The sequence below is a fragment of the Protopterus annectens genome, chromosome 5.part1 (assembly GCF_019279795.1).
Source record: "Protopterus annectens isolate FY-2018-M chromosome 5.part1, PAN1.0, whole genome shotgun sequence".
NCBI classification, from domain to species: domain Eukaryota; kingdom Metazoa; phylum Chordata; order Ceratodontiformes; family Protopteridae; genus Protopterus; species Protopterus annectens.
The window spans coordinates 445,065,554-445,083,105 of record NC_056736.1 but is presented as its reverse complement, the minus strand read 5'-3'; positions in this window follow the sequence as shown (position 1 = coordinate 445,083,105).

Genomic DNA, 17,552 nt, shown 5'->3' with positions numbered 1-17,552 from the left:
GCTAAACTTCATCAGACAATGTTCAAAATAAAATAATTACAATCTTAAATACAGGTCCTAATTTCCACATAATTGAATGAGCAGCCCTAATTTCAGAATTAAAGATACATTCCAATCCTAAAAAACACAACACACAGTCCGCTAGTGATGCTGCTATATCTTTTCAAAGGTATGAAAATGGCACTTATAAAAAATGATAATGAACAATAAATAAGTTGTACAACTATAAAAATAATATACGATGTAAGTGTCTGAACCTATCTAATGGAACGTTCTAATTTTTTGTAAATTACTTCCTTCCAATATAAATATGTATAGTAATGTATAGAGGAAACTCTACCAACACAATAATCTAACTAAATAATAATAAAACACTCCTATTAATGTGCCCCCCTTTTTTATTTTTGAAAAATATTTACTTATAGTTACACAAGGAGAATGCAGGAGCAAGTCAGGATCTACTTAGTTATCTCAGAGGACTCTTAAGCTTTAAAATACACCCTATTGAACAAAACTCATTCAATCCAGGTGGCTGGTAAGATTTAAGTCTAAATTGCCAAAACAATTCTAAGTTCTCTAATAACAGGGAGAAAGGCCCACTCCTAGTGTTTGGTCTAATACAATCAATGACACGAAACCTGAAAGAGTGCCCTTGAAAGTCAATACAGTGCCTGGCTAATGGACTCTGAAGTTTTCCTCTCCTGATGTAATAGGAATGCTCATAGACCCTTTCCCTGAATTTGCAGTTCGTTTTACCGACATAAAACACTGGGCAACACTGGCACTGTGCCAGGTATACCACAGACTTAGAATTACAATTAAATTTGTCTTTTGTGTAATAATATTTCCCTCTTATTGTAAATTTAATACCTGTTTCTATGTACTTACACGGATTATATGCTTCACATTTGCATGTACCAGGGTATTTTCTGGTGATTGCCTTTGATGTTTCTGTAAAGTTCTTCAGATTTTGCCCTTTCCTATAAATGACTAATGGTTGTTCTCTGACCTTCCCCTGGATGTCCCTGTCATTGGTAAGTAGTTCCCAGTTTTTTACTAAAATCCTTTTTAGTCCTTGTGCTTCAGAATTAAAAGTAGTAATAGGAGGCTATTTTTGCATTGTTTGAAAATATCTGGTGAACAAATGTATCATTTATTTTATTGCAAAAAAGTAAGAAAGATGACATAAACCCTTAGCATAAAGCAATATACCTCCCATATGCTTCCTACAGACAGTATACTGATTGCAATTGTACACAGTGACAATTCACTAAATATCCAAAAGTGCCATAGTGCAGTGCTAGCAGGACAGTAGCAGCACTATGGAAATATACCAATCTTACAACTACTGAACTGCATTGCTGAATGCCAAATGAAAGAATACTTACTGAATGACTCTGGGTGTTGCTTCTGAGCTTCCATCATCCACTGGGCAAGCTGGTGAATCTGACATTACTGCAGATCAACCTAATCACGATGACACCTTTTACCTGTTTGGGGATTCCTCTTTGCATGGACAACTCATTAGAAAGCTCAGTCCATACATCACTCTTCTTGAATGGACCACCCTGAAGAGCTTGCAGCATCTATCTATATATTTAGTACAGGAGATATATTTTAATCTCCTTTACATACCATCTTGGGACTCTGTCTTGAGCTTTATCAGAAGCCATCTCTTCTAGCCAGCATCAACAAACAAAGTAGTAGCTATTTTGTGGCAGTGAGACTGCTAGGATATTAACCATGGCTAATGCAATATGACTATAAGTAGCACATGAAGATGCAGGGTTGCACATTACTGCATGAGGTGCAGCCATTGCATATGCACAATTCAGCCAGGTGCTCATGCAAGTGCATGTGCCTGTCAACACCTGTTTATACTAATGCAAACTTACTTATTATGAATGTGATGTTTGCACGTGTGCAATAATGTTAATAATAGAGCACTGCACCTGAAAGCCTCATTTGTACAAGAAGTGTGTAAACTTGTCAAACTTTGTTGAAACATCATGCGTGTTACCAATTTGTGCAACTCTGGTTATAACTTTTCTGCAAAGAATATCATAAAGGCAAAGTTAAAGCAAAAATAAATGAAAACTGAAGTTAAAAATGTGAAAGGTTGAATATTCTCAAAACACTTCATTACATTAAGGATAGGGCATGGACTACTTTTAGACTGCTGATAACAGAAAGTTTTATTGCTGCTACTAGAAGTGCCACTCATTTAGCGCTTTCTAGATAAGCATGTTGTAAGTTCTGTTTTCACTATATGCTACAGTTAACACTATTTCACATTTGTCAGTGCTTCTGATACCTGGAAAACACATTGCACAAGACAATTGTTCACAAATTACATGTAATGAAACAGAACATCAAGCATCTTGAATTCTGCATACTCAACCCCATATAACATATAGCAGTGAAGTCACATTCCCTGCAGTTGTGCAGGCAATGTAATGTACATGGTGGAATGTTCTCAGTGTACACACAAAAACACATTTGCACAGACATAGACATATACGCAGAGATGCAGACACAGACATGCAGAAACACACACACACACACACACACACACACACATAGGCAGGCACACACAGACACAAACAGAAACACACAGACACATACACATTCACATACACTCACACACATGCAGACTCATGCACACATGTGGTGTAGCGTTTAGCATTGTTGCCTCCCAGCAAGAGGTTCTCCAGTTTGATTCTCGTCTGGGGTGCCTTCTGTGCGGAGTATGCATGTCCTCCCTGCAGTCATGTGGGTTTCCTCTGGGTGCTCTGGCTTCCTCCCACATTCCAAAGACATGCAGTAGGTGGATTGGATACTCTAAATTGGGTGCAGGTTCGAGTATGTGGTATGTATAAACTACCATGACAGGGCTAGCCACCCAGCAGTGTAAACCTTGGCTTGAGATGATTGTCATTGTAGAAGTGACATCCTGACCCCATGTGCAAAAATAGGAAAAAAAGGGGTTGAGGCTGGATGGATGGAATAATCAGAACTGAACAGATTCACATAATAGTGCTAGATATAGGTCAGGCCACGTGGTGGTACAGCTGCTATTTAACTGGATGCAAGGCAATCTCACAGATAGTCATACCTGCTGTGTTACTCCTGGGGTTAACATATTATAACAGCAGGAAGCAACAAGCAGGAGGGATAAAATCCTCATGGATGCACTTAAGACCTATGGACAATGTTTATTTGGAAAAGGGGGTCTTAGGCAGATTAAGCTAAAATATGGAATCAAGCGCTGACAGATATAAATCCCACTGGGACAGTGAAAAAACAGAGCTAATGACATGGTGTCCCATGCCAGGAATAAAACATGGCAGAGTACAATTGCCTGTAAAACACAGATGAGGGTCCTCCCACTGTACAAAGTCTGATACCTGAGGAGGAGTATTTGCCATCTCTAAGTAGTGATGATTATCATGGTGAGGATGATGGAATAGAAACTGCGCAAGGTGGCATGGATCCTGGCAGTTTGGTATGCCTACACCATGTCCACACATGTACTGATACAAGTCAGTGTTTTTTTCAGACATTTTGAATAGTATGACAGTTAATTGTTGGTAGACTGCATTACTACATACCAGTTTCAATATCAGTCCATCAGGTACTTCAGGACTGACAATCTGACCACTCCAAACAGACATCACATGGTGATATGTAAAGATTTCTTTCCTTTTATTGTGTACTAATCGCTGTATGATTTCTTGTTTTATGGTGGAGTGAGTAATGAAGCAAACTATAGTAAACTACTTGTCATTTGTTCACAGGTATGGCACCAAATGACATGTCAATGATAGACCGTGACGCAGCATAGCAGGCTGATGTTGATGACCATATGGCTCTTGATGATGCTGCCAGTACTCTCATACTCTTGACACAGCCTGAAGACAGTGAGGACAGTGGAATACTGTTACAAAGTGTACTGACAAGTCCAACCCCCAGCAGATTCATGACTCCAGAATGAGTGAGAGAGATTCCAAGATAATGTACCATGGACACATGCATTATCTGAAGTGGATGAACCCCGATGAAGCTCCATATCTCAGTTAGATTCATATGTTAAACTTCTGGAAGAAGCCAGGAGAATGTCAGTGGATGGAGCACCTGTCACGCAAACTGTCTACAGGGGTACTAGATGAAAGCATCAATCACAACTGGTTCCTGAAACACATTAAACATTGTCTGCATAGCAGGAAATGTGTTGAGATATTTTTCAGGAATGGACTGCTTTGTCACTGGGAGTCAGGTAGACATGGTCAGAGTGTCACAAGAAATATGTGAGGAATTACACTAATACATGGGAATGGTGGCAGCAAGAGACAATGTCTTGATAATCATCCTGTGAGGACTTGCTAGATATATATAGCTGACACAGCTGAACCAGCCAGAGATCAGGTCTGTATGCATGAAGGCTATATTGGCCATGTGCCAAGAGTGGCACAGGCATGTTCAGCATCCAGGGATATCGATTCATCAAGTCATAAATTGGACATTGTTGAATTTCAGTGTCACACAGAAGAACCTCACAGTCAAGATTATGGTCTTGTAGCACTGAACAGTTACTTTCAAGGATCTCTGCAGCAACACGTAGGTCACACCACATTATCAAACTCTCATAGACACACTTGTTCCTGTTCCCTTGGATCCCCTCGATGCTATCATTAGGGGCATTTTATATAATACAGTCCAGATGTGACTTGCACACTGAAGTTTCACTGTTAATGAGTCTAACCCTCTCTAGTAAACCTCAACCCCACTGGACAATGGCAATAATAACTGCACAGAGAACTTTTACAGGTAAAGATATCCTAACACAGGAAATATCTTCCATAAGAGATAAGAAGAAATGTAGTCACCTGTAAGGAGAGAAAGAAATAGAGAAATGAGAGAAACAGAAAAAAATGCATTTAGCTAGAAGTAAAGGAAAAAAGACTAATAATAATAAAAAACACAGTGCTTACTCATGAAAAGAATGTATGAAATACTAATATTCCCTTTATTAGAGGGGATGAGAACAAATTTGGTAGCCAATCATCACAAAATGCATTATTAAGCCTGTATCTGCATGAATAGTTGCAGTGTCTTCATACATGCTCTGATGCTCTGCTTTCCAACTCGACCCACTCTTCCAACATCCTCCCCTCAAGCTGGTATACCTACCACTTGTGTTTCTGTCCAATGAGCGCTGTGCAAATGATGACAGCTGAGGTCATATCAAGTAAATATTTGTGCATGGTGGGTGAAGAAATGTATGATGTACAGTGTAAGTCAACCATGAATTATACAATATAGCATACAGGTATCAGTCATAGCTCTCAACTGTCCAGATCTTCACTGAATGTCCAGATTTGTTACTCATATTTTTGGTCCATTTCTCATAAAATTGTAGCTTTCTGGCAAATCACTGAGGGCTGAAGTCAGAAAATAATGGCAGACATTTGATTTTCAGACTTAATATCTTTCAGACAATTTGTGTTAATGCAAAACCTGTTATTCTGTCAACTTTCTAAGTTTGTAAAAGCCATATTTAAAAAGTGCTCTTATTTTTGGTCCTTTGTCTCCCCATTATTTGTGGTTTTGTCCAGATTTTTATTTTTATTTATTTTTATTTTGCATTTGTTGACCAGGCTAGTCTAACTAGATATATGCCCATTTTCAGTAGAGGCCCGGGGAGATAAGCTCTGAGGAAACAAACAAAATCACATATACAAAAATTAATGTATACAATGAACATTGCAGGTGCAGTACAGAGAATAATCAAAGAGGTCATTTGTTCATAACATAGTGCAAAATATACAGATACAATTAGTACAATACAAAATGTAGTTGAAATACATCATAAAGAAAAAGTTGGCAGCTGAATTATACAATATATTAGTATACAAGTAGTCATAAAGAAAAAGTAGGAGCTGAAATTATACAATATATTAGTAAAAGTAGTCTCCTTAATGAGATTCTGAAGAGGTAAGTAATAGTATAGAAGGACAAGGTAAGTTGTTATTAAGAAAAGGAACTTGATTATTGAGAAGAGGAGGGTAGGTTGAACCAAGTAAGAAGAGCTAGTTGATCAGGCAGGTTTAGTACAGGGGCAAAACCAGTGTGTTCTGAGGAAAAGTTTCAGTTTGGTTTTAAAGAGTGATATAGAGGGAAGAGAGAAAAGTTCGTTAGGAAGAAGGTTCCAGGATTTTCCAACAGTATTAGAGAAAAGAGAGTCCCCAGCCCTGTTGTTTGATTTACAAATATTTACAAGAAGTTTATGTGATGATCGTAAGGTCTTTAGATTGTTGTAGGGGGTAATGAGGGTAGATAGTATAGGGGTATTGGTAGGTTGGTAAAGGGTTTTATGGGCAATGGTCAGTTGGTGGAATTTAAGCTGATTTTTTAATTCAAGCCATCCTAGCTGCTTTAGATTAAAACAATGGTGGGTTCTGAAAGGGTTGCCTGTAGCAAATCTGGCTATGTTATTGTAGGAATTTTCCATTTATTAAGGTTGTTTTTAGAGAGATTAGTATATATGGGTGAGGCATAGAGGAGAGTAGAAATTAGATGGGTGTGAGCAATAGTTATTCTAACTGCAGGAGAGAGTAAGGGTTTGATCCTGTAGAGAGAGCCTAGTTTTCTATTAACAGATTTTAGAGTATTGTTAATATGGGTGTCGAAGTTAAGGTTGTTATCTATGGTGATACCTAATAGTTTGGTAGTTGGATCTGGGGATATGAGAGTACCATTACTGGATGTTACTGTGAAGTCTATTGGGGGGGACTTACAATTAGGAGTAAAAAGGAGGAGTTTAGTTTTTTTGGGGTTCAGAAGGAGACAGCACTGTGTAAACCATTGTTCAACTGTGTTAAACACATTTTGGGTAAGGGAGTGAAGTTCAGATATAGATGTGGCTGAGCATATAAGTGTGGAATCATATGCATATTGTATTCATGTAGCTTGAGGGATTGCTAGATGAAGGTCGTTGACAAATATAGAAAACAGGAGAGGTCCTAATATGGACCCTTGAGGAACACTAATGTTAATGGGCAGATGGGTAGATAGAATGTTATGCCAAAGTACAGCCTGTTGTCTGTTATCTAAGTAGGACTGGAACCATTTTATAGCTAGTGCATCTAGTGACAGGGATTTGAGGATATTTATAAGTATCTGGTGATTTACCATATCAAATGCCTTAGACAGATCTATAGACAGTGCAGAGGAAAGCATATTGAGGTTACGTTTTTTGTTAATACAGTCAGTAAAGGAAAGGAGGGCAGTAGTAGTGCTGTGGGAAGGTCTGAAACCATGTTGAGAGTTTGAAAGTAAGTTATTTTGGATTAGGTGGTCTAGCAATTGTCTGTGGATGCATTTTTCCATGATCTTTGCTAAGGGAGAAAGTAGGGCTATGGGACGGTAATTGGAGAGTTCAGTAGAGTTCCCACCCTTGTGAAGGGGGATAATATGGGATACTTTCCAGATTTTAGGGATGTGTGTGGTTCTAGTGATGAGAATGGAAATGGGATAGGCGATGGATCTGGCTGCCTTCTGTAGATATTCAGCAGGTAGTTGGTCTGCTGAAGGAGTGCACGGTTTCAGTTTTTGGATAAGGGTAAGAATATATGTTGTTGGGACTGGTTGGAAGAGAAATGGAGGGGATGGGTTAGAGTTGGATATAGTTACGTTCTGAGTAGATAACTGACTGGCAAGAGTTTGAATGGCCTCAGTGAAAAAGGTATTAAAGGCATTAGTCGTCTGCTTGGGATTCTCCTGGTCTGTGCCTTGTGGGTTTCGTGTGATGGATTGACCTGGGTGTAATAATTGATTAACACTCGCCCAGAACTTTTGTGGTTTATTATGGTGAGTCTGCTGGAATTGTAGGTAGTAGTTTCTTTTGTTAGACAGTATAGCTTTTTTAGTTTCATTTCTCAGCTGTCTGAAGTTTTGTTGGTCTACTGGGTTTTTAGTTAAACGAGATTTATTCCAGTATTTATTTCTGAGATGGACTTTTTGCCTGGTTTCTTTTAAAAGCCATGGGGCAGATTTAGTTCTCATTCTAATTGAGTGGGTTGGTGCATGGTGGTCTAGTATGGCTAGGAAGTTAGAATTAAAGTAATTACCAGCTTCCTCCAGTGTGAGGTATTTTAAGGGAGACCAGTTACATGCTCTTAGTTCTCTCTGGAAGAGATCGGGGTTGAAGTTTTTCTTGGTTCTAATTGTCCTAGATATGGTTGGATTAGGTAGATTGGATTTAAGCCTGATGATGTAGGTTAGTGAGTGGTCACTTACATCATCAGGGAGAGTTCCAGCTTCATATGTCTGGGGATGATTATTTATGAGAATCCAATCTAAGGTACTTTCTTTCTTATTAAGCTTGTTTATCCTGGTAGGGTAGGTAGTGGTTTGAGAAAAATCAAAAAGGTTAATATGGCTGGTAGGGTGGCTATTGCTACAACACTTCCAATCAATGTTAAAATTACCTAGGATTATGATTTCTTGGGGTAAATTCTGGGATAACCAACAAAGTATATTTTCTATGGTGGCAATGTTATTATCAGGAGGAAGATAGATACAGATAATATAGATAGATTTGAATGTGTTAAGTTGAAGCTTGGTAATAAGAATTTCAGCGTTGGAGTCTTGAGGTGGTTTATAGTCGTAGGTAGTAATCTGTAACCCAGATTTAAATAGGATAGCTACACCACCACCCTTTTTGGTTGCATGGTCAATTCATAAAATATTATAACCGGGTGGGATGACTTCATTGTCTTTAGTTACAGGTTTTAACCAAGTTTCTGTTAAACAAAGAATGTCAAAGGAGTAGACTTCCAAGAGAGCATGGAGTTGTGCAACTTTGTTATTAATGATACGTATGTTGAGGTGAGCTAATAAGAGTGAGTTAGGTGGTTTGATAAGGGAATGGATAGTAGAGGGGTTGGGGTTGAGGAATTAAGTGGTAGTAGCAGTTTTTGGGCCTGGGTTTGAGTGAATGTCTCCATCTTTTAAAGAGAAGAGTAGTGTTTGAAGTCTAGGATTTGGGAATTTACTATATAGAGGTAGAGATTTTCTGGGATTGAGAGAGTCATATCTAATGTGGGCTATCCTATGGTATTTTTCTAGTAGATAGCTGGGTGTAGATGTTATGTTAACATGGTTAGTGAAAATAGGTAGAGAAGGAGAGGTAGAGAGCTTATTGAGGTAGATAAGGTGTGGATATAATGGGTGTTCATAGGAAGTTAGCAGGTAAGTTAAAGTTAGAGGTGGTAGAAGTGTAAGTACGAGTAACCTCTGTAAGAGGGCTGGGGTGGGTAGCTTATACATCTGGAAGGGTAAGTTGTTAGGTTGCTGTTATAGGCTCGGAGGTATACTAGGTGTGGAAAGGAATAGGTGGAGGGTGTGGTGGGAGAGATAGGGAGTGGTAAGTGAAAGTAGGGAATTGGAGTTAAGTAGCTAATGGTGAAGGGCTTGTGATTGGTGGAAGAGGGAAGGGGTGTAGTTAGATGGCATAAGAGTAAGACCCCTGGGGTGGGTGGGATTTGGGGGTAGGGTAGGGGAGCGGTGTGAGCCCGCAGGGTGAACAGAGCGGGTAGAGACAAGTGAAGGAGAAGCTAGAGAAGAAACTATCAGCAATGCTAGTAACTGAAGGAAAGTTAGGGAAGTCAGGAGTGGGAAAGATCAGAGATAAAACAGAAGTGTATGAGAAAAAAAAACACGTGGGTGTAGACAGTTGAAGTAAAGGGTAATTGAGAAAATAAGAGCAGGTCTAGGACTTAAGAGATGTAGTATAATTACGGAAGAAATACAGAGGGATAAGCAGGAGATAAAGGATGGGATAAGGGTGCCACCTAGTGGGCAGATCTGGTATTGTGGGTAAGTATGTAAGGGAGCTAGCTGGTTTAGAACTAGGGAAGGAGTGATAGCTAGTAAAGGGGGTTATTATAAAGTAGAAGAGGTTTGTTGGATACAGGGTAGATGGGGGGGTAAAGGCTGCTGGCTGTTCAGGCTCGTAGCGTACTTTAGAACCTTTGAAGCAATAGTAGACAGTATTCAGCTTTACAAGCTGGACTTAGACAACCACATACTTTCTTGCTTCCTTGAGAGAGGGTGCAGGGAAAACAAGGCTGTTAGATGAAACCGCAGGTATTTCGATAGGGTCCTTTGTCACCAGGTAGGTAGGTTCTTAGAGACTATATCAGGAACAGCACAATGGGGAGAAGGGTTCTTTAGGGAGAAAGAGAAACACACATGGAGGAGAGAAAAAAGAGTTTGCACATAGCAGGTAGTTATGACAATTAAACAAACAAAAAACCTTTACATGAAGACACAATTAATAAAGTAGCTTATATCCATGCCCTTATTTTTGAAAGAAGCTATTGGAATCACTTTTAAGCTAGTAGTACTGTGACATTATAAAGTAGTCTAAACTATCATTTAGGGGAACTCTGAATCAGGTTTACTGAAATTGGGAGCAAGCAAAAACAAAAACATAAGCTTCTAATATCCAAATATAAACAATACCAGCAAAAATAAAAAATAACTGGAAAGCTACCTTAGAGAGAAATTACTGTACTACTCTATGCAGGGACAGTGAGTTTACAGTGTGGAATACAACACTGAAAAAAAGAAAGATAATACTATCACTTACTAGAGATGCTACACCTGGAGGGCATCTTTATGCTCTAACAGATTGAAAGGTATGGCATCACTGCATGCACTAAGTATCATCTTTGTGACCTTAGACTGTGAGTAGCGATTGCCAAGGCTAATAGTTTTAGTCGAGATGCAATTGCTTTGCCAATGCTACCATGTACAATGTACAAGACTGTCTGAGGAGAGTCTATGCTGGTTCCTTCATATGGCTATTGTTGTTAGAGATACTTGTACAAGGGTAAGTTGTAGTAATAAAGGGTGTTGCATGATGGGCAGAGGTTTCATCTGGTGCTGGTTGTGGCAGCGACACACCAGACCAATGCATAGTCATATTATGCAGAATTACGAAAGCAGTAAACATTCTGTACATAATAGTAGGGTCATAGTGAAGAGCCCCCAGACTCATTTAGGCAGTAGAAACTGACTTTGAGCAGGTTGAACACTAACTCAATTACTATCGTTTTCTAGGACAGGGTGATGTTAAGGTTCTCCTCTGCAGCTAGCAGTGGGTTATGGACGGGTGCCATTAGCCAACGTCTGAATGGGTAATCTTCCACACAGCTTGAAAATTAAATGAAATTGAGTTCTTTTGTTCATACTCAGGGATTTATCTCTCTATGCAGTAAATGATTTATAGTTGTTATTGAACCAATGAACAGAATACAATTCATAATTAGCCTTGCTTTTGTTCAGTTCTATCCTGAGTTGTTTGCAAATCATACAATATTTACCTTCATTTACATTTGCGAGAGAGCATCTTAAGATGTAGATGTTCATGTTATAGAGTTTATTAATATGGTTGTTCCATCACTGGGGTTTCCAAGAATCTTTGACCATTGCTTATCTTGACTCGTGGAATGAAGAAATATATAAGTTCATGTAACTTGTTGCAAAAATAACTTGTCACTTTTAACAGAACAGAAGTTAAATATATCACTCCAGTTCCAGGGTATGATTTTCTCACTAATCAAATATATAATCAAATATATAAGCAATTTTAAACTAGCACACCGAAAATACAACATAAATGTGTTTAAACAGGCAGATGGCAAAAATAAGAATGTTAATTAACAACTAATCTGGACTTATCTCAGTATCTGAAGAGATATAGTGATTTTTTTATTCAATTTTAACTTACAAATTCCAAAAATAGTTGCATAACTTCTACAAGCAAAATGGAACCCAATTTGAACTCTGGCCAATCCATTTACATCATGCAAAAGTAAGGCACTAACAGACTGATAATAGTTGCATCCTTTATCTACTTAAGAATCCAAGACATTCCTGCTTGGTTTAAATTTGGATAATAATTTTCCTGTTTCCTCAGTCTCATAGGGAAGAATGTAGAATCCGACAAGCTAGTGTCAAGATAAGGTAATGCAGTTTTTGTGCTGAAGACTCTGCTAATGTGTACATGTATGGAAGCTGGATTACCTTCAATAGCTTTATTTGTATTCATTGTAAGGTCAGTCACACAGTCAACACTATTCACATTTCTTTTATTCCCTGTAGTCTATACATTATTCGTTTTACATACCACGAGATTGAATTGCAATATTTTATGAAAAAAACATTGCATTTATTTTAGCTTAACCTAATTTTTTCTCAATGTGTGCTTTTGGGCTTTACATGAATCCTTAATTAACAGGCTTTTGAAATATGTTTATTTATTGCATTTTAACTGGATTAGCTCTGATGGGAAAAATATATTTTTTCAAGGGTATCTAGAAAAGATGATAACCAAAGTACAATGATGCAGAATTTACATATAGCATATGAATGAAAGTTAGACAATTTAGTGCTACAAGCATGAATTTGTGCCAGATAAATATATTTGTATAACTATAACAATAGTATTATCAAACTGAAGAATTTACAAAACATAAACATGGTGATGTAATGACATGCCAGTATGAAAGGTATAGGAGACCACAGGGAAGGAGAAGATACAGGATAAAATAAGGGTGAATTATATTAGTAAAACATCTGATAAGATTTAATACAGTCACAGTTGTTACTACATGTGCAATATATGATAATGAGTTTACTAAGTTTTGGTACAAGATCAGTAGTGTAGAACAAAATAAATGTAAGATTTAAAGGATTTTTTAAAAGTGGTGGCACCTGATGAAGGACACGATTTACTCTGAAATCTAGTATGTGTTATTTTTACTTTAAGAAAATTAATATTTTATTTTATTGCAATCTGCTGTTTGCAGAATTTATTTTTTAAATAAATAAAAGATGCTGGAATAAAACCAGGTAAATAGGAGTGATCACTACCATATCCAATTTTGCATTTCACAACAGACTTATAGGGCATGTCATCCTTTGAAAACTTCCTTCCCTTGTATGTGCCTTTTCTGAACTCTTAGGGGTCTAATTTTATCTTTTGAGAGTGACATTGCTGATAACAAGTGAAGGTTCCTGCTGTGCGACTTTTAAGTATGTCAGTGTTCCACATTTAAATGAATCTTTTTATAAATCAAATTTTGTTTAGTTTTGTATGAAGAAAATGTATAAACATGCTTGTTATACCTGCAAAATGTATATATAAGATTTTATTTTTTTTTCTTATGTATTCCTTTTTGATTACTTTTTATCAATGATCAAAGTCACAGAAACAAGAATGAATACAGACACATAGGACATTTAGTGTAGTAAATCAATCAGCGTCATTTGGAAGGTAGGAAAAAACTGGAGTACTAGACAAAACTCACACAAATGTGAAAAATAGGAAAGATTTCAAAGATTACTAAAAATATATTTTGAAGTTTTGGAGGGAACTCTCATACAGTGTGTGTTGAAGATATTTAAAAAATAAATGCACAATCTGAATCTTAATCTGTAATAACACGAATAAATACAACCACTTCAAGTAAATACCACTATCCACCCATTTTTTGAAATTCACATATCAAATGGACTTCAATAAGATTAATTATTTAGATATTACCATTAGTAAGAAAGATGATGGTTTTCATCTACCATCTATAGAAAGTCCACCTTCTCAATTACATACCTCCATTTCCATTGTGCCCAGCCCCTTTCCCAAAAGAAAAGTTTGGTGAAAGGGCAATTTGCTCTTTTAGCTACAATGATATCAGAGAAGGAAGTGTTTTATGATGAAAGAAAAAAAACTTCAAGACATTTTCTGAAAGGGGATACCCTGGGTCCTTAGTAAAAGCTATTAGTGATAAGATTTTCAGTAACTCGGAGGATAGATATCTACCCCTTTTGGGCATAGAGTTAAATGTTCAACAAAATATGACTGCTGTTGATGGTAGAGGTCATGATAAGCATGAAGGGAGAGTAGTGGATGAGCACGAGTGACCACTTGGATGAAAAATGTGATTTTACCAGGCCATTTGTATTGCAGTATAGTAAAGGATCCCAAATCATTAAAAGCATTATTAGAAAATACTGGGATATACTAACCAGTGATGACAAACTAAAGGAAATTGTGGGGCCTAGACCTATTTTTATGTATAAAAGAAATTATAATATAAAGAATATTTTGGAATCTAATAAGAGTGAAAATAGGACCAATAGCGGGATGAGGAAATGTAGTAGTTGTGCTCAATGCAGATACATTTTAGTCCAGCCTAAGATCCAACTAAATAATCAAGCTAAAAGTATTATTTACACCCGTGATGGCAACTGTATGAACAAAGGGGTGGTTTATTTGGCCACATGTGGTATGTGTTCATTCTTTTATGTGGGGAAGGCCTAGAGGGAACTTAAAAACAGGATTTATGAGCACAACTATGATATAATGACAAAAGATTCTAATAATGCTCTATTTAAACATGCTATTGTGTGACCTGGCTTTAAACATTTTTTATTTCCTATTCTTGATACAGTAATCACCAAGCCAAGAGGTGGAGCATGGAAGGAAAGCTTTGAACTCAGGGAGTTGAACTGGCAGATAAAACTAGATGCTACTTAATCCACCCCCCAGGATTAATAACAGTGTGTCCCTTGTTCCAATATTAAAACAGAGGGCAAATAAATATTAATGTGTTTACTAATAGGATATTTTATCATATATTTTTTCTACAAGGATATTATTACAAATTTTATTCAACAAGAACATTTTTTTAAATATAAAATGTATTTATATATAATGTCTTTTACCCTTATTTAAGTTTTTAATCAGTGTTTTAATGGTTGTATGGAATATTATTGAAAACAGTTTATTATAACATAGTACTGTTTTTTTGAGGGGATACCTTTAAGAAATAATTAATTTTGGTCTGATTACTTAATGAATTTATTAATTGTAGTTAAAGGGGGTATAAATTTGACTGCTGGTTGCCGTTCCATTTTGTATTCTGAAGAAGTCTATGATCCGAAAAAGAAAAGCTAATTTGTGTTTTATAAGCTTAAATAAACTTATCTGTGTGGCTGTCCTTCTGAAGATGTTTCCTTTCTGGAGTTGGGTTTGCTAATTTCCAGAAGTTATTTTGGTAAGAATAAGAAAGATTTCAAAGATTACTAAAATTATATTTTTCAGTTTTGGAAAGAACTCTCATACAGTAGGTGTTGAATGAAACAAGATATTTAAAAAATGCACAATCTGAATCTGCATCTGTGATAACACAACCTGAATAAATAAATACAACCTCTTCAAGTAAATACCACTATTCAGCATGAGGGAATGCAATTACTGGTGATGTATCTTCTTCTTCTTTTTTCGGCTGCTCCCGTTAGGGATTGCCACAGCAAATCAACCATTTCCATTTCTTCCTGTCCTCTGCATCTTGCTCTGTCACACCAACCACCTGCATGTCCTCTCTCACTACATCCATAAACCTTATCTTGGGCCTTCCTCTTTTCCTGTTACCTGACAGCTTCATCCTTAGCATCTTTTTCCCAATATACTCTGCATCCCTCCTCAGCACATGTCCAAACCAACGTAATCTTGTCGCTCTGGCTTTGTCTCCCAACCTTCCAACCTGGGCTGACCCTCTAATATACTCATTTCTAATCCTGTCCATCCTCGTCAAACTCAGTGCAAATCTTAACATCTTCAACTCTGCCACGTCAAGCTCTGACTCCTGCCTTTTTGTCAATGCCACTGTCTCCAACCCATATAACATAGCTGGTCTCACTACCCTCTTGTAGACCTTCCCTTTCACTGTTACTGGTACTCATCTGTCACAAATCACTCCTGACACTTTTCTCCACCCACTCCATCCTGCCTGTACTCTCTTCTTCACCTCTCTTCCACACTCACCATTACTCTGAACTGTTGATCCCAAGTATTTAAACTCATCCACCTTTGCCACCTCTACTCCCTGCATCCTCACCATTCCTCTATCCTCCCTCTCATCCACACACATATATTCTGTCTTAGTCCTGCTGACCTTCATTCCTCTTCTCTCTAGAACATATCTCTACCTCTCCAGAATCTCCTCCACCTGTTCCCTACTCTCACTACAGATCACAATGTCATCTGCAAACATCATAGTCCACGGGAACTCCTGTCTGATCTCATCTGTCAACCTGTTCATCACCATTGCAAATAAGAAAGGGCTCAGAGCTGATCCTTGATGTAATCCCACCTCCACCTTAAACGCATCCGTCACTCCCACCGCAGACCTCACCGCTGTCACACTACCCTCATACATATCCTGTACTACTCTTACATACATCTCTGACACTCATGACTTCCTCATACAATACCACAACTCATCTCTAGGCACCCTGTCATATGCTGTCTCTAAGTCCACAAAAACACAATGCAACTCCTTCTGACCTTCTCTGTACTTCTCCATCAACATTCTCAGAGCAAACATCGCATCTGTAGTGCTCTTTCCTGGCATGAAACCATACTGCTGATCACTAATCATCACCTCCCTTCTTAACCTAGCTCCCAGCCCAGCAGGCCTGGGTCAATAAGCTACTGGCTTGGTGGTGCCTAGTTGCCCAGCCTGGGTTACCTGGGATAGCTCTGTTGAGCAAAAGCTGGACATAAATCCAACCAACCTGCCAAACATGAACTGAGAATTTCTACACTTAATGTAGGTTCACTGACAGGATGCAGCTTGGAAGTGGATGACATGATGATACAGAGGAGGCTGGACATCCTATGTATCCAGGAGATGAGATGGAAGGGCAAAGCCACTTGGCTTGGGATCCAGAGTCTACTACTCAGGTGGAGGGCAGGCTAGAAGTTGTGTAGAAATTGTGATGAGAGAGAGGCTTTAGAAGGCAGTAAGGGATATCATCAGAATTAATGACAGACTCATGGCAGTCAGACTCCAGTGTAATGATAGGGAAGTATTCATAATCTCAGCCTATGCCCCACAGCAGAGTTGTGATAGTGAGGAAAAGAGTGCATTCAGACAGCAGTTGCAGGATCTACTAGATAAAGCAGGACAGCATGAATTGGTGTTGATAATGGGTGCCTTCAATGCACAGATCGGGACAGATAGAACAGGCTATGTGGACTGCCTGTGTCCACATCAGTGGGGCAACAGGAATAAAGAATGAGAAGCCATTCTAGACTTCTGCCTGGCAAATGGCTTGATTGTAGCCACCACATGGTTCAGAAAGAGAGACAGTCACCAGATCACGTACAAGAGTAGTCAACATGCAACTCAGTTAGACTTCCTCCTAGTAAGGATAAGGCACTGGGGCAGAATCCATGATTGCAAAGTCATCCCCAGTGAAACAGTTGGCCCACAGCATAAACCACAAGTTGCCACAATCAGCAGCAAGCAGTGGTTAGAGAAGACTCTAAAGTCAACAGAGACCAGGCTGAAGACCTGGAAGTTGACTGGAGAGAAAGTACAATGGTTCAAGGAATTACTCAGGGCTCTAGAACCCCAAGAAGAGGAGGAAATAGGTGGAGTTGAAGAAGAATGGTAGCACCTAAAAACATCAAG